Consider the following 17,791-nt stretch of genomic DNA (forward strand, 5'->3'; position numbering starts at 1 on the left):
CCTAAGCCCAGTGTCACATGCAAGTAGGAGGAGTAAGAAGGGTTCCTGGCAAATCCGGGTTATGGATTGCATTTAAAAAGGCCCCGTGGGAGTGCAATGGGCCCCTGTCTTGCTGCTTAGCAATAATGGTATGGGTTTAGGTTCTGCTGTGTGTACTGGTGGTTGACTGCCCCCCAGCCCAGAGTGTGCATGGAAAATTGTCTGGCAGCCTCCCTGACAGCAAGCAGTGATAGTGCCCATGAAGGGCACCTTGTTGGGCCCGCCCCTTTCACGGTTATCGCTTCTCGGCCTTTTGGCTAAGATCAAGTGTAGTATCTGTTCTTATCAGTTTAATATCTGATACGTCCCCTATCTGGGGACCATATATTATGGATTTTTGAGAACGGGGGCCGATTTCGAAGCTTGCTTCCGTCGCCCTATGCATTGACCCGATATGGCAGTATCTTCGGGTACAGTGCACCACCCCCTTACAGGGTTAAAAAGAAAGATTCCTACTTTCATTGCTACCTGCTTGCTGGCTAGCCAGCTAGCCAGCCCTGTGGGCCTTGCTGCTGCTGCAGCCAAAAAACAAAAGGTGGTGCTGCTGCTGCTTCTGCTGCTTCTGCTTCTGCTTGTGTCTGGCCCCTGTTGGAGCGTCCAGGCACAGGACTTCTGCTGCTGCTGACTAAATGGCCTCCTTAATTGGATCATTTGAGTAGCCAGCACACCTGTGCAGGTAGGGCATGACATGATAGGCAGCTGCCTTGATAGCGGGTGGGTGCTGAATGTTCCTAATTGACAAAATAAGATTAATGCTTATGAAGAAATATAAAATCTCATCCCTTCCCCAATATCGCGCCACACCCCTACCCCTTAATTCCCTGGTTGAACTTGATGGACATATGTCTTTTTTCGACCGTACTAAGTATGTAACTATGTAACATAACATGGGGGGGGGGGGTCTCCTGGCTGTTCACACAGGTGTGTCATTGCTGTACATTGACCATGCATTGCTTCTGTGGTATTGCAAAGGCAAAGACAAATGCTTCCAGCCATCCATTGCACTAATGGATTGGTCATCAGCTGGCTGTCTATGTCCCGCATCAATATAGACCAAAGTACAGAGGGTTAGGCTATGCTATTGTGCACCTACCTGATGCATCAGAAGGTGCGAGGCCCTTGCTAAATTCTGTGCACAGACTTTGAGATCTATGCTTTAGACTGTATCTAAACCTGCTCCAACATGGACTGACATTCTGGCCTACTTTCAGCCGATGCGACTTGTCTGTCGCTGAACAGTCGCTTTTTATGTATTCAGCACCTATGTATAATGTTGTAAAAATGCTCTAGAAGCTAAAGTCGCAGAAATGTCACACATATTTGGCCTGCAACTTTCTGTGCGACAAATTCAGACAGGAAAAATCAGTATAAATCCTTAGAAAATTATCCCCCAGTGTCTCCATCTGCTGGCGGTATTGAATAAGCATTGCTGCACTGATGGGGTATGCATTAGACGAAAAAAAAGAAGAAAAAGAAGAATAATACGCCCAGAAAAGAGGCGAAAAGGAGAAAAACGTAAAAAAACGTGAAAAAAAAGTAAGAGGAAGAGAAGGGAAAAAAAGGTGGAAATGGGTTTAAAAGTGATTTCGGCGGAGAAATATATATATATATATATATATATATATATATATATATATATATACGCGCACACACACACATAGATATAAACGTATTCTCCGTTGAGATATTGCAGCCGCTGCTGTGTCCAGGCCCAGGAGCCTTAGCACTGTGCTGTGATGTCACTCAATACCACTGACATCACTAGGTGTAAACAACATCTCTCCTTTGCTGTGTATGTGACTATGGAGCTGTTTGGTGATGTCGTCTATTACGGCCTTCATAGAAGCAACAGGAGATTGTTGCATCCATCTAGAACCCTCAGAACTACAGTGCTATGATGTCACTCACTTCCACAGGCCTTGCAGAGTGTAAACAACAACAACCCAGCTTTGTTGTGTATGTAACCATAGGGATTTGTGATGTCACCTAGAACCTTCACAGCAGCGACAGCTTTATGAGGAGCATCAGCACTGCTCTGCCTGAGCAGAACCATCACCGCCATAGGTTGTCAAATAACCCGGATTTAACCCACACAGGTAAGTCCAATGGGGTGCAGGCATGTCCTCTATGCTTACAGCTTCCCGTGGGTGTTGGTTTGATACCGTTTGGGGACAGCCAAGGAGGCATCTGCAGGCAACAAAGGTAGGTGTGTGCTTGTGTGTGTGTTTCCTATGCAGATCCTAAGCCCAGTGTCACATGCAAGTAGGAGGAGTAAGAAGGGTTCCTGGCAAATCCGGGTTATGGATTGCATTTAAAAAGGCCCCGTGGGAGTGCAATGGGCCCCTGTCTTGCTGCTTAGCAATAATGGTATGGGTTTAGGTTCTGCTGTGTGTACTGGTGGTTGACTGCCCCCCAGCCCAGAGTGTGCATGGAAAATTGTCTGGCAGCCTCCCTGACAGCAAGCAGTGATAGTGCCCATGAAGGGGACCTTGTTGGGCCCGCCCCTTTCACGGTTATCGCTTCTCGGCCTTTTGGCTAAGATCAAGTGTAGTATCTGTTCTTATCAGTTTAATATCTGATACGTCCCCTATCTGGGGACCATATATTAAATGGATTTTTGAGAACGGGGGCCGATTTCGAAGCTTGCTTCCGTCGCCCTATGCATTGACCCGATATGGCAGTATCTTCGGGTACAGTGCACCACCCCCTTACAGGGTTAAAAAGAAAGATTCCTACTTTCATTGCTACCTGCTTGCTGGCTAGCCAGCTAGCCAGCCCTGTGGGCCTTGCTGCTGCTGCAGCCAAAAAACAAAAGGTGGTGCTGCTGCTGCTTCTGCTGCTTCTGCTTCTGCTTGTGTCTGGCCCCTGTTGGAGCGTCCAGGCACAGGACTTCTGCTGCTGCTGACTAAATGGCCTCCTTAATTGGATCATTTGAGTAGCCAGCACACCTGTGCAGGTAGGGCATGACATGATAGGCAGCTGCCTTGATAGCGGGTGGGTGCTGAATGTTCCTAATTGACAAAATAAGATTAATGCTTATGAAGAAATATAAAATCTCATCCCTTCCCCAATATCGCGCCACACCCCTACCCCTTAATTCCCTGGTTGAACTTGATGGACATATGTCTTTTTTCGACCGTACTAAGTATGTAACTATGTAACATAACATGGGGGGGGGGGGGGGGTCTCCTGGCTGTTCACACAGGTGTGTCATTGCTGTACATTGACCATGCATTGCTTCTGTGGTATTGCAAAGGCAAAGACAAATGCTTCCAGCCATCCATTGCACTAATGGATTGGTCATCAGCTGGCTGTCTATGTCCCGCATCAATATAGACCAAAGTACAGAGGGTTAGGCTATGCTATTGTGCACCTACCTGATGCATCAGAAGGTGCGAGGCCCTTGCTAAATTCTGTGCACAGACTTTGAGATCTATGCTTTAGACTGTATCTAAACCTGCTCCAACATGGACTGACATTCTGGCCTACTTTCAGCCGATGCGACTTGTCTGTCGCTGAACAGTCGCTTTTTATGTATTCAGCACCTATGTATAATGTTGTAAAAATGCTCTAGAAGCTAAAGTCGCAGAAATGTCACACATATTTGGCCTGCAACTTTCTGTGCGACAAATTCAGACAGGAAAAATCAGTATAAATCCTTAGAAAATTATCCCCCAGTGTCTCCATCTGCTGGCGGTATTGAATAAGCATTGCTGCACTGATGGGGTATGCATTAGACGAAAAAAAAGAAGAAAAAGAAGAATAATACGCCCAGAAAAGAGGCGAAAAGGAGAAAAACGTAAAAAAACGTGAAAAAAAAGTAAGAGGAAGAGAAGGGAAAAAAAGGTGGAAATGGGTTTAAAAGTGATTTCGGCGGAGAAATATATATATATATATATATATATATATATATATATATATATACGCGCACACACACACATAGATATAAACGTATTCTCCGTTGAGATATTGCAGCCGCTGCTGTGTCCAGGCCCAGGAGCCTTAGCACTGTGCTGTGATGTCACTCAATACCACTGACATCACTAGGTGTAAACAACATCTCTCCTTTGCTGTGTATGTGACTATGGAGCTGTTTGGTGATGTCGTCTATTACGGCCTTCATAGAAGCAACAGGAGATTGTTGCATCCATCTAGAACCCTCAGAACTACAGTGCTATGATGTCACTCACTTCCACAGGCCTTGCAGAGTGTAAACAACAACAACCCAGCTTTGTTGTGTATGTATCCATAGGGATTTGTGATGTCACCTAGAACCTTCACAGCAGCGACAGCTTTATGAGGAGCATCAGCACTGCTCTGCCTGAGCAGATTCATCACCGCCATAGGTTGTCAAATAACCCGGATTTAACCCACACAGGTAAGTCCAATGGGGTGCAGGCATGTCCTCTATGCTTACAGCTTCCCGTGGGTGTTGGTTTGATACCGTTTGGGGACAGCCAAGGAGGCATCTGCAGGCAACAAAGGTAGGTGTGTGCTTGTGTGTGTGTTTCCTATGCAGATCCTAAGCCCAGTGTCACATGCAAGTAGGAGGAGTAAGAAGGGTTCCTGGCAAATCCGGGTTATGGATTGCATTTAAAAAGGCCCCGTGGGAGTGCAATGGGCCCCTGTCTTGCTGCTTAGCAATAATGGTATGGGTTTAGGTTCTACTGTGTGTACTGGTGGTTGACTGCCCCCCAGCCCAGAGTGTGCATGGAAAATTGTCTGGCAGCCTCCCTGACAGCAAGCAGTGATAGTGCCCATGAAGGGGACCTTGTTGGGCCCGCCCCTTTCACGGTTATCGCTTCTTGGCCTTTTGGCTAAGATCAAGTGTAGTATCTGTTCTTATCAGTTTAATATCTGATACGTCCCCTATCTGGGGACCATATATTAAATGGATTTTTGAGAACGGGGGCCGATTTCGAAGCTTGCTTCCGTCGCCCTATGCATTGACCCGATATGGCAGTATCTTCGGGTACAGTGCACCACCCCCTTACAGGGTTAAAAAGAAAGATTCCTACTTTCATTGCTACCTGCTTGCTGGCTAGCCAGCTAGCCAGCCCTGTGGGCCTTGCTGCTGCTGCAGCCAAAAAACAAAAGGTGGTGCTGCTGCTGCTTCTGCTGCTTCTGCTTCTGCTTGTGTCTGGCCCCTGTTGGAGCGTCCAGGCACAGGACTTCTGCTGCTGCTGACTAAATGGCCTCCTTAATTGGATCATTTGAGTAGCCAGCACACCTGTGCAGGTAGGGCATGACATGATAGGCAGCTGCCTTGATAGCGGGTGGGTGCTGAATGTTCCTAATTGACAAAATAAGATTAATGCTTATGAAGAAATATAAAATCTCATCCCTTCCCCAATATCGCGCCACACCCCTACCCCTTAATTCCCTGGTTGAACTTGATGGACATATGTCTTTTTTCGACCGTACTAAGTATGTAACTATGTAACATAACATGGGGGGGGGGGGTCTCCTGGCTGTTCACACAGGTGTGTCATTGCTGTACATTGACCATGCATTGCTTCTGTGGTATTGCAAAGGCAAAGACAAATGCTTCCAGCCATCCATTGCACTAATGGATTGGTCATCAGCTGGCTGTCTATGTCCCGCATCAATATAGACCAAAGTACAGAGGGTTAGGCTATGCTATTGTGCACCTACCTGATGCATCAGAAGGTGCGAGGCCCTTGCTAAATTCTGTGCACAGACTTTGAGATCTATGCTTTAGACTGTATCTAAACCTGCTCCAACATGGACTGACATTCTGGCCTACTTTCAGCCGATGCGACTTGTCTGTCGCTGAACAGTCGCTTTTTATGTATTCAGCACCTATGTATAATGTTGTAAAAATGCTCTAGAAGCTAAAGTCGCAGAAATGTCACACATATTTGGCCTGCAACTTTCTGTGCGACAAATTCAGACAGGAAAAATCAGTATAAATCCTTAGAAAATTATCCCCCAGTGTCTCCATCTGCTGGCGGTATTGAATAAGCATTGCTGCACTGATGGGGTATGCATTAGACGAAAAAAAAGAAGAAAAAGAAGAATAATACGCCCAGAAAAGAGGCGAAAAGGAGAAAAACGTAAAAAAACGTGAAAAAAAAGTAAGAGGAAGAGAAGGGAAAAAAAGGTGGAAATGGGTTTAAAAGTGATTTCGGCGGAGAAATATATATATATATATATATATATATATATATATATATACGCGCACACACACACATAGATATAAACGTATTCTCCGTTGAGATATTGCAGCCGCTGCTGTGTCCAGGCCCAGGAGCCTTAGCACTGTGCTGTGATGTCACTCAATACCACTGACATCACTAGGTGTAAACAACATCTCTCCTTTGCTGTGTATGTGACTATGGAGCTGTTTGGTGATGTCGTCTATTACGGCCTTCATAGAAGCAACAGGAGATTGTTGCATCCATCTAGAACCCTCAGAACTACAGTGCTATGATGTCACTCACTTCCACAGGCCTTGCAGAGTGTAAACAACAACAACCCAGCTTTGTTGTGTATGTATCCATAGGGATTTGTGATGTCACCTAGAACCTTCACAGCAGCGACAGCTTTATGAGGAGCATCAGCACTGCTCTGCCTGAGCAGAACCATCACCGCCATAGGTTGTCAAATAACCCGGATTTAACCCACACAGGTAAGTCCAATGGGGTGCAGGCATGTCCTCTATGCTTACAGCTTCCCGTGGGTGTTGGTTTGATACCGTTTGGGGACAGCCAAGGAGGCATCTGCAGGCAACAAAGGTAGGTGTGTGCTTGTGTGTGTGTTTCCTATGCAGATCCTAAGCCCAGTGTCACATGCAAGTAGGAGGAGTAAGAAGGGTTCCTGGCAAATCCGGGTTATGGATTGCATTTAAAAAGGCCCCGTGGGAGTGCAATGGGCCCCTGTCTTGCTGCTTAGCAATAATGGTATGGGTTTAGGTTCTGCTGTGTGTACTGGTGGTTGACTGCCCCCCAGCCCAGAGTGTGCATGGAAAATTGTCTGGCAGCCTCCCTGACAGCAAGCAGTGATAGTGCCCATGAAGGGGACCTTGTTGGGCCCGCCCCTTTCACGGTTATCGCTTCTCGGCCTTTTGGCTAAGATCAAGTGTAGTATCTGTTCTTATCAGTTTAATATCTGATACGTCCCCTATCTGGGGACCATATATTAAATGGATTTTTGAGAACGGGGGCCGATTTCGAAGCTTGCTTCCGTCGCCCTATGCATTGACCCGATATGGCAGTATCTTCGGGTACAGTGCACCACCCCCTTACAGGGTTAAAAAGAAAGATTCCTACTTTCATTGCTACCTGCTTGCTGGCTAGCCAGCTAGCCAGCCCTGTGGGCCTTGCTGCTGCTGCAGCCAAAAAACAAAAGGTGGTGCTGCTGCTGCTTCTGCTGCTTCTGCTTCTGCTTGTGTCTGGCCCCTGTTGGAGCGTCCAGGCACAGGACTTCTGCTGCTGCTGACTAAATGGCCTCCTTAATTGGATCATTTGAGTAGCCAGCACACCTGTGCAGGTAGGGCATGACATGATAGGCAGCTGCCTTGATAGCGGGTGGGTGCTGAATGTTCCTAATTGACAAAATAAGATTAATGCTTATGAAGAAATATAAAATCTCATCCCTTCCCCAATATCGCGCCACACCCCTACCCCTTAATTCCCTGGTTGAACTTGATGGACATATGTCTTTTTTCGACCGTACTAAGTATGTAACTATGTAACATAACATGGGGGGGGGGGGTCTCCTGGCTGTTCACACAGGTGTGTCATTGCTGTACATTGACCATGCATTGCTTCTGTGGTATTGCAAAGGCAAAGACAAATGCTTCCAGCCATCCATTGCACTAATGGATTGGTCATCAGCTGGCTGTCTATGTCCCGCATCAATATAGACCAAAGTACAGAGGGTTAGGCTATGCTATTGTGCACCTACCTGATGCATCAGAAGGTGCGAGGCCCTTGCTAAATTCTGTGCACAGACTTTGAGATCTATGCTTTAGACTGTATCTAAACCTGCTCCAACATGGACTGACATTCTGGCCTACTTTCAGCCGATGCGACTTGTCTGTCGCTGAACAGTCGCTTTTTATGTATTCAGCACCTATGTATAATGTTGTAAAAATGCTCTAGAAGCTAAAGTCGCAGAAATGTCACACATATTTGGCCTGCAACTTTCTGTGCGACAAATTCAGACAGGAAAAATCAGTATAAATCCTTAGAAAATTATCCCCCAGTGTCTCCATCTGCTGGCGGTATTGAATAAGCATTGCTGCACTGATGGGGTATGCATTAGACGAAAAAAAAGAAGAAAAAGAAGAATAATACGCCCAGAAAAGAGGCGAAAAGGAGAAAAACGTAAAAAAACGTGAAAAAAAAGTAAGAGGAAGAGAAGGGAAAAAAAGGTGGAAATGGGTTTAAAAGTGATTTCGGCGGAGAAATATATATATATATATATATATATATATATATATATATATATATATACGCGCACACACACACATAGATATAAACGTATTCTCCGTTGAGATATTGCAGCCGCTGCTGTGTCCAGGCCCAGGAGCCTTAGCACTGTGCTGTGATGTCACTCAATACCACTGACATCACTAGGTGTAAACAACATCTCTCCTTTGCTGTGTATGTGACTATGGAGCTGTTTGGTGATGTCGTCTATTACGGCCTTCATAGAAGCAACAGGAGATTGTTGCATCCATCTAGAACCCTCAGAACTACAGTGCTATGATGTCACTCACTTCCACAGGCCTTGCAGAGTGTAAACAACAACAACCCAGCTTTGTTGTGTATGTAACCATAGGGATTTGTGATGTCACCTAGAACCTTCACAGCAGCGACAGCTTTATGAGGAGCATCAGCACTGCTCTGCCTGAGCAGAACCATCACCGCCATAGGTTGTCAAATAACCCGGATTTAACCCACACAGGTAAGTCCAATGGGGTGCAGGCATGTCCTCTATGCTTACAGCTTCCCGTGGGTGTTGGTTTGATACCATTTGGGGACAGCCAAGGAGGCATCTGCAGGCAACAAAGGTAGGTGTGTGCTTGTGTGTGTGTTTCCTATGCAGATCCTAAGCCCAGTGTCACATGCAAGTAGGAGGAGTAAGAAGGGTTCCTGGCAAATCCGGGTTATGGATTGCATTTAAAAAGGCCCCGTGGGAGTGCAATGGGCCCCTGTCTTGCTGCTTAGCAATAATGGTATGGGTTTAGGTTCTGCTGTGTGTACTGGTGGTTGACTGCCCCCCAGCCCAGAGTGTGCATGGAAAATTGTCTGGCAGCCTCCCTGACAGCAAGCAGTGATAGTGCCCATGAAGGGGACCTTGTTGGGCCCGCCCCTTTCACGGTTATCGCTTCTCGGCCTTTTGGCTAAGATCAAGTGTAGTATCTGTTCTTATCAGTTTAATATCTGATACGTCCCCTATCTGGGGACCATATATTAAATGGATTTTTGAGAACGGGGGCCGATTTCGAAGCTTGCTTCCGTCGCCCTATGCATTGACCCGATATGGCAGTATCTTCGGGTACAGTGCACCACCCCCTTACAGGGTTAAAAAGAAAGATTCCTACTTTCATTGCTACCTGCTTTCTGGCTAGCCAGCTAGCCAGCCCTGTGGGCCTTGCTGCTGCTGCAGCCAAAAAACAAAAGGTGGTGCTGCTGCTGCTTCTGCTGCTTCTGCTTCTGCTTGTGTCTGGCCCCTGTTGGAGCGTCCAGGCACAGGACTTCTGCTGCTGCTGACTAAATGGCCTCCTTAATTGGATCATTTGAGTAGCCAGCACACCTGTGCAGGTAGGGCATGACATGATAGGCAGCTGCCTTGATAGCGGGTGGGTGCTGAATGTTCCTAATTGACAAAATAAGATTAATGCTTATGAAGAAATATAAAATCTCATCCCTTCCCCAATATCGCGCCACACCCCTACCCCTTAATTCCCTGGTTGAACTTGATGGACATATGTCTTTTTTCGACCGTACTAAGTATGTAACTATGTAACATAACATGGGGGGGGGGGGTCTCCTGGCTGTTCACACAGGTGTGTCATTGCTGTACATTGACCATGCATTGCTTCTGTGGTATTGCAAAGGCAAAGACAAATGCTTCCATCCATCCATTGCACTAATGGATTGGTCATCAGCTGGCTGTCTATGTCCCGCATCAATATAGACCAAAGTACAGAGGGTTAGGCTATGCTATTGTGCACCTACCTGATGCATCAGAAGGTGCGAGGCCCTTGCTAAATTCTGTGCACAGACTTTGAGATCTATGCTTTAGACTGTATCTAAACCTGCTCCAACATGGACTGACATTCTGGCCTACTTTCAGCCGATGCGACTTGTCTGTCGCTGAACAGTCGCTTTTTATGTATTCAGCACCTATGTATAATGTTGTAAAAATGCTCTAGAAGCTAAAGTCGCAGAAATGTCACACATATTTGGCCTGCAACTTTCTGTGCGACAAATTCAGACAGGAAAAATCAGTATAAATCCTTAGAAAATTATCCCCCAGTGTCTCCATCTGCTGGCGGTATTGAATAAGCATTGCTGCACTGATGGGGTATGCATTAGACGAAAAAAAAGAAGAAAAAGAAGAATAATACGCCCAGAAAAGAGGCGAAAAGGAGAAAAACGTAAAAAAACGTGAAAAAAAAGTAAGAGGAAGAGAAGGGAAAAAAAGGTGGAAATGGGTTTAAAAGTGATTTTGGCGGAGAAATATATATATATATATATATATATATATATATATATATATATACGCGCACACACACACATAGATATAAACGTATTCTCCGTTGAGATATTGCAGCCGCTGCTGTGTCCAGGCCCAGGAGCCTTAGCACTGTGCTGTGATGTCACTCAATACCACTGACATCACTAGGTGTAAACAACATCTCTCCTTTGCTGTGTATGTGACTATGGAGCTGTTTGGTGATGTCGTCTATTACGGCCTTCATAGAAGCAACAGGAGATTGTTGCATCCATCTAGAACCCTCAGAACTACAGTGCTATGATGTCACTCACTTCCACAGGCCTTGCAGAGTGTAAACAACAACAACCCAGCTTTGTTGTGTATGTAACCATAGGGATTTGTGATGTCACCTAGAACCTTCACAGCAGCGACAGCTTTATGAGGAGCATCAGCACTGCTCTGCCTGAGCAGAACCATCACCGCCATAGGTTGTCAAATAACCCGGATTTAACCCACACAGGTAAGTCCAATGGGGTGCAGGCATGTCCTCTATGCTTACAGCTTCCCGTGGGTGTTGGTTTGATACCGTTTGGGGACAGCCAAGGAGGCATCTGCAGGCAACAAAGGTAGGTGTGTGCTTGTGTGTGTGTTTCCTATGCAGATCCTAAGCCCAGTGTCACATGCAAGTAGGAGGAGTAAGAAGGGTTCCTGGCAAATCCGGGTTATGGATTGCATTTAAAAAGGCCCCGTGGGAGTGCAATGGGCCCCTGTCTTGCTGCTTAGCAATAATGGTATGGGTTTAGGTTCTGCTGTGTGTACTGGTGGTTGACTGCCCCCCAGCCCAGAGTGTGCATGGAAAATTGTCTGGCAGCCTCCCTGACAGCAAGCAGTGATAGTGCCCATGAAGGGGACCTTGTTGGGCCCGCCCCTTTCACGGTTATCGCTTCTCGGCCTTTTGGCTAAGATCAAGTGTAGTATCTGTTCTTATCAGTTTAATATCTGATACGTCCCCTATCTGGGGACCATATATTAAATGGATTTTTGAGAACGGGGGCCGATTTCGAAGCTTGCTTCCGTCGCCCTATGCATTGACCCGATATGGCAGTATCTTCGGGTACAGTGCACCACCCCCTTACAGGGTTAAAAAGAAAGATTCCTACTTTCATTGCTACCTGCTTGCTGGCTAGCCAGCTAGCCAGCCCTGTGGGCCTTGCTGCTGCTGCAGCCAAAAAACAAAAGGTGGTGCTGCTGCTGCTTCTGCTGCTTCTGCTTCTGCTTGTGTCTGGCCCCTGTTGGAGCGTCCAGGCACAGGACTTCTGCTGCTGCTGACTAAATGGCCTCCTTAATTGGATCATTTGAGTAGCCAGCACACCTGTGCAGGTAGGGCATGACATGATAGGCAGCTGCCTTGATAGCGGGTGGGTGCTGAATGTTCCTAATTGACAAAATAAGATTAATGCTTATGAAGAAATATAAAATCTCATCCCTTCCCCAATATCGTGCCACACCCCTACCCCTTAATTCCCTGGTTGAACTTGATGGACATATGTCTTTTTTCGACCGTACTAAGTATGTAACTATGTAACATAACATGGGGGGGGGGGGGGTCTCCTGGCTGTTCACACAGGTGTGTCATTGCTGTACATTGACCATGCATTGCTTCTGTGGTATTGCAAAGGCAAAGACAAATGCTTCCAGCCATCCATTGCACTAATGGATTGGTCATCAGCTGGCTGTCTATGTCCCGCATCAATATAGACCAAAGTACAGAGGGTTAGGCTATGCTATTGTGCACCTACCTGATGCATCAGAAGGTGCGAGGCCCTTGCTAAATTCTGTGCACAGACTTTGAGATCTATGCTTTAGACTGTATCTAAACCTGCTCCAACATGGACTGACATTCTGGCCTACTTTCAGCCGATGCGACTTGTCTGTCGCTGAACAGTCGCTTTTTATGTATTCAGCACCTATGTATAATGTTGTAAAAATGCTCTAGAAGCTAAAGTCGCAGAAATGTCACACATATTTGGCCTGCAACTTTCTGTGCGACAAATTCAGACAGGAAAAATCAGTATAAATCCTTAGAAAATTATCCCCCAGTGTCTCCATCTGCTGGCGGTATTGAATAAGCATTGCTGCACTGATGGGGTATGCATTAGACGAAAAAAAAGAAGAAAAAGAAGAATAATACGCCCAGAAAAGAGGCGAAAAGGAGAAAAACGTAAAAAAACGTGAAAAAAAAGTAAGAGGAAGAGAAGGGAAAAAAAGGTGGAAATGGGTTTAAAAGTGATTTCGGCGGAGAAATATATATATATATATATATATATATATATATATATATATATATATACGCGCACACACACACATAGATATAAACGTATTCTCCGTTGAGATATTGCAGCCGCTGCTGTGTCCAGGCCCAGGAGCCTTAGCACTGTGCTGTGATGTCACTCAATACCACTGACATCACTAGGTGTAAACAACATCTCTCCTTTGCTGTGTATGTGACTATGGAGCTGTTTGGTGATGTCGTCTATTACGGCCTTCATAGAAGCAACAGGAGATTGTTGCATCCATCTAGAACCCTCAGAACTACAGTGCTATGATGTCACTCACTTCCACAGGCCTTGCAGAGTGTAAACAACAACAACCCAGCTTTGTTGTGTATGTAACCATAGGGATTTGTGATGTCACCTAGAACCTTCACAGCAGCGACAGCTTTATGAGGAGCATCAGCACTGCTCTGCCTGAGCAGAACCATCACCGCCATAGGTTGTCAAATAACCCGGATTTAACCCACACAGGTAAGTCCAATGGGGTGCAGGCATGTCCTCTATGCTTACAGCTTCCCGTGGGTGTTGGTTTGATACCGTTTGGGGACAGCCAAGGAGGCATCTGCAGGCAACAAAGGTAGGTGTGTGCTTGTGTGTGTGTTTCCTATGCAGATCCTAAGCCCAGTGTCACATGCAAGTAGGAGGAGTAAGAAGGGTTCCTGGCAAATCCGGGTTATGGATTGCATTTAAAAAGGCCCCGTGGGAGTGCAATGGGCCCCTGTCTTGCTGCTTAGCAATAATGGTATGGGTTTAGGTTCTGCTGTGTGTACTGGTGGTTGACTGCCCCCCAGCCCAGAGTGTGCATGGAAAATTGTCTGGCAGCCTCCCTGACAGCAAGCAGTGATAGTGCCCATGAAGGGGACCTTGTTGGGCCCGCCCCTTTCACGGTTATCGCTTCTCGGCCTTTTGGCTAAGATCAAGTGTAGTATCTGTTCTTATCAGTTTAATATCTGATACGTCCCCTATCTGGGGACCATATATTAAATGGATTTTTGAGAACGGGGGCCGATTTCGAAGCTTGCTTCCGTCGCCCTATGCATTGACCCGATATGGCAGTATCTTCGGGTACAGTGCACCACCCCCTTACAGGGTTAAAAAGAAAGATTCCTACTTTCATTGCTACCTGCTTGCTGGCTAGCCAGCTAGCCAGCCCTGTGGGCCTTGCTGCTGCTGCAGCCAAAAAACAAAAGGTGGTGCTGCTGCTGCTTCTGCTGCTTCTGCTTCTGCTTGTGTCTGGCCCCTGTTGGAGCGTCCAGGCACAGGACTTCTGCTGCTGCTGACTAAATGGCCTCCTTAATTGGATCATTTGAGTAGCCAGCACACCTGTGCAGGTAGGGCATGACATGATAGGCAGCTGCCTTGATAGCGGGTGGGTGCTGAATGTTCCTAATTGACAAAATAAGATTAATGCTTATGAAGAAATATAAAATCTCATCCCTTCCCCAATATCGCGCCACACCCCTACCCCTTAATTCCTTGGTTGAACTTGATGGAAATATGTCTTTTTTCGACCGTACTAAGTATGTAACTATGTAACATAACATGGGGGGGGGGGGGGTCTCCTGGCTGTTCACACAGGTGTGTCATTGCTGTACATTGACCATGCATTGCTTCTGTGGTATTGCAAAGGCAAAGACAAATGCTTCCAGCCATCCATTGCACTAATGGATTGGTCATCAGCTGGCTGTCTATGTCCCGCATCAATATAGACCAAAGTACAGAGGGTTAGGCTATGCTATTGTGCACCTACCTGATGCATCAGAAGGTGCGAGGCCCTTGCTAAATTCTGTGCACAGACTTTGAGATCTATGCTTTAGACTGTATCTAAACCTGCTCCAACATGGACTGACATTCTGGCCTACTTTCAGCCGATGCGACTTGTCTGTCGCTGAACAGTCGCTTTTTATGTATTCAGCACCTATGTATAATGTTGTAAAAATGCTCTAGAAGCTAAAGTCGCAGAAATGTCACACATATTTGGCCTGCAACTTTCTGTGCGACAAATTCAGACAGGAAAAATCAGTATAAATCCTTAGAAAATTATCCCCCAGTGTCTCCATCTGCTGGCGGTATTGAATAAGCATTGCTGCACTGATGGGGTATGCATTAGACGAAAAAAAAGAAGAAAAAGAAGAATAATACGCCCAGAAAAGAGGCGAAAAGGAGAAAAACGTAAAAAAACGTGAAAAAAAAGTAAGAGGAAGAGAAGGGAAAAAAAGGTGGAAATGGGTTTAAAAGTGATTTCGGCGGAGAAATATATATATATATATATATATATATATATATATATATATATATATACGCGCACACACACACATAGATATAAACGTATTCTCCGTTGAGATATTGCAGCCGCTGCTGTGTCCAGGCCCAGGAGCCTTAGCACTGTGCTGTGATGTCACTCAATACCACTGACATCACTAGGTGTAAACAACATCTCTCCTTTGCTGTGTATGTGACTATGGAGCTGTTTGGTGATGTCGTCTATTACGGCCTTCATAGAAGCAACAGGAGATTGTTGCATCCATCTAGAACCCTCAGAACTACAGTGCTATGATGTCACTCACTTCCACAGGCCTTGCAGAGTGTAAACAACAACAACCCAGCTTTGTTGTGTATGTAACCATAGGGATTTGTGATGTCACCTAGAACCTTCACAGCAGCGACAGCTTTATGAGGAGCATCAGCACTGCTCTGCCTGAGCAGAACCATCACCGCCATAGGTTGTCAAATAACCCGGATTTAACCCACACAGGTAAGTCCAATGGGGTGCAGGCATGTCCTCTATGCTTACAGCTTCCCGTGGGTGTTGGTTTGATACCGTTTGGGGACAGCCAAGGAGGCATCTGCAGGCAACAAAGGTAGGTGTGTGCTTGTGTGTGTGTTTCCTATGCAGATCCTAAGCCCAGTGTCACATGCAAGTAGGAGGAGTAAGAAGGGTTCCTGGCAAATCCGGGTTATGGATTGCATTTAAAAAGGCCCCGTGGGAGTGCAATGGGCCCCTGTCTTGCTGCTTAGCAATAATGGTATGGGTTTAGGTTCTGCTGTGTGTACTGGTGGTTGACTGCCCCCCAGCCCAGAGTGTGCATGGAAAATTGTCTGGCAGCCTCCCTGACAGCAAGCAGTGATAGTGCCCATGAAGGGGACCTTGTTGGGCCCGCCCCTTTCACGGTTATCGCTTCTCGGCCTTTTGGCTAAGATCAAGTGTAGTATCTGTTCTTATTAGTTTAATATCTGATACGTCCCCTATCTGGGGACCATATATTAAATGGATTTTTGAGAACGGGGGCCGATTTCGAAGCTTGCTTCCGTCGCCCTATGCATTGACCCGATATGGCAGTATCTTCGGGTACAATGCACCACCCCCTTACAGGGTTAAAAAGAAAGATTCCTACTTTCATTGCTACCTGCTTGCTGGCTAGCCAGCTAGCCAGCCCTGTGGGCCTTGCTGCTGCTGCAGCCAAAAAACAAAAGGTGGTGCTGCTGCTGCTTCTGCTGCTTCTGCTTCTGCTTGTGTCTGGCCCCTGTTGGAGCGTCCAGGCACAGGACTTCTGCTGCTGCTGACTAAATGGCCTCCTTAATTGGATCATTTGAGTAGCCAGCACACCTGTGCAGGTAGGGCATGACATGATAGGCAGCTGCCTTGATAGCGGGTGGGTGCTGAATGTTCCTAATTGACAAAATAAGATTAATGCTTATGAAGAAATATAAAATCTCATCCCTTCCCCAATATCGCGCCACACCCCTACCCCTTAATTCCCTGGTTGAACTTGATGGACATATGTCTTTTTTCGACCGTACTAAGTATGTAACTATGTAACATAACATGGGGGGGGGGGGGGTCTCCTGGCTGTTCACACAGGTGTGTCATTGCTGTACATTGACCATGCATTGCTTCTGTGGTATTGCAAAGGCAAAGACAAATGCTTCCAGCCATCCATTGCACTAATGGATTGGTCATCAGCTGGCTGTCTATGTCCCGCATCAATATAGACCAAAGTACAGAGGGTTAGGCTATGCTATTGTGCACCTACCTGATGCATCAGAAGGTGCGAGGCCCTTGCTAAATTCTGTGCACAGACTTTGAGATCTATGCTTTAGACTGTATCTAAACCTGCTCCAACATGGACTGACATTCTGGCCTACTTTCAGCCGATGCGACTTGTCTGTCGCTGAACAGTCGCTTTTTATGTATTCAGCACCTATGTATAATGTTGTAAAAATGCTCTAGAAGCTAAAGTCGCAGAAATGTCACACATATTTGGCCTGCAACTTTCTGTGCGACAAATTCAGACAGGAAAAATCAGTATAAATCCTTAGAAAATTATCCCCCAGTGTCTCCATCTGCTGGCGGTATTGAATAAGCATTGCTGCACTGATGGGGTATGCATTAGACGAAAAAAAAGAAGAAAAAGAAGAATAATACGCCCAGAAAAGAGGCGAAAAGGAGAAAAACGTAAAAAAACGTGAAAAAAAAGTAAGAGGAAGAGAAGGGAAAAAAAGGTGGAAATGGGTTTAAAAGTGATTTCGGCGGAGAATATATATATATATATATATATATATATATATATATATATATACGCGCACACACACACATAGATATAAACGTATTCTCCGTTGAGATATTGCAGCCGCTGCTGTGTCCAGGCCCAGGAGCCTTAGCACTGTGCTGTGATGTCACTCAATACCACTGACATCACTAGGTGTAAACAACATCTCTCCTTTGC

General features: G+C 46.0%; 8 non-coding genes across 8 annotated transcripts; all 8 read left to right on the forward strand.

The window, feature by feature from the left end:
* Positions 1-276: 276 nt before the first annotated feature.
* LOC130350456 (U2 spliceosomal RNA) lies at positions 277-465 on the forward strand. Its single transcript, XR_008887555.1, has one exon. It is a non-coding gene; the product is annotated as a U2 spliceosomal RNA (small nuclear RNA).
* Positions 466-2,554: 2,089 nt separating this feature from the next.
* Positions 2,555-2,745, forward strand: LOC130350486 (U2 spliceosomal RNA). The gene has a single exon (XR_008887581.1). It is a non-coding gene; the product is annotated as a U2 spliceosomal RNA (small nuclear RNA).
* A 2,091-nt stretch (positions 2,746-4,836) lies between these two features.
* On the forward strand, positions 4,837-5,027 carry LOC130350448 (U2 spliceosomal RNA). The gene has a single exon (XR_008887548.1). It is a non-coding gene; the product is annotated as a U2 spliceosomal RNA (small nuclear RNA).
* A 2,083-nt stretch (positions 5,028-7,110) lies between these two features.
* On the forward strand, positions 7,111-7,301 carry LOC130350487 (U2 spliceosomal RNA). The gene has a single exon (XR_008887582.1). It is a non-coding gene; the product is annotated as a U2 spliceosomal RNA (small nuclear RNA).
* Positions 7,302-9,392: 2,091 nt separating this feature from the next.
* Positions 9,393-9,583, forward strand: LOC130350488 (U2 spliceosomal RNA). The gene has a single exon (XR_008887583.1). It is a non-coding gene; the product is annotated as a U2 spliceosomal RNA (small nuclear RNA).
* Positions 9,584-11,670: 2,087 nt separating this feature from the next.
* LOC130350489 (U2 spliceosomal RNA) lies at positions 11,671-11,861 on the forward strand. Its single transcript, XR_008887584.1, has one exon. It is a non-coding gene; the product is annotated as a U2 spliceosomal RNA (small nuclear RNA).
* Positions 11,862-13,954: 2,093 nt separating this feature from the next.
* On the forward strand, positions 13,955-14,145 carry LOC130350490 (U2 spliceosomal RNA). Its single transcript, XR_008887585.1, has one exon. It is a non-coding gene; the product is annotated as a U2 spliceosomal RNA (small nuclear RNA).
* A 2,093-nt stretch (positions 14,146-16,238) lies between these two features.
* LOC130350452 (U2 spliceosomal RNA) lies at positions 16,239-16,429 on the forward strand. Its single transcript, XR_008887551.1, has one exon. It is a non-coding gene; the product is annotated as a U2 spliceosomal RNA (small nuclear RNA).
* The last annotated feature ends 1,362 nt before the right edge of the window (positions 16,430-17,791 follow it).

Source organism: Hyla sarda, unplaced genomic scaffold, assembly GCF_029499605.1.
Source record: "Hyla sarda isolate aHylSar1 unplaced genomic scaffold, aHylSar1.hap1 scaffold_946, whole genome shotgun sequence".
In the NCBI taxonomy this organism is placed as follows: Eukaryota; Metazoa; Chordata; class Amphibia; order Anura; family Hylidae; genus Hyla; species Hyla sarda.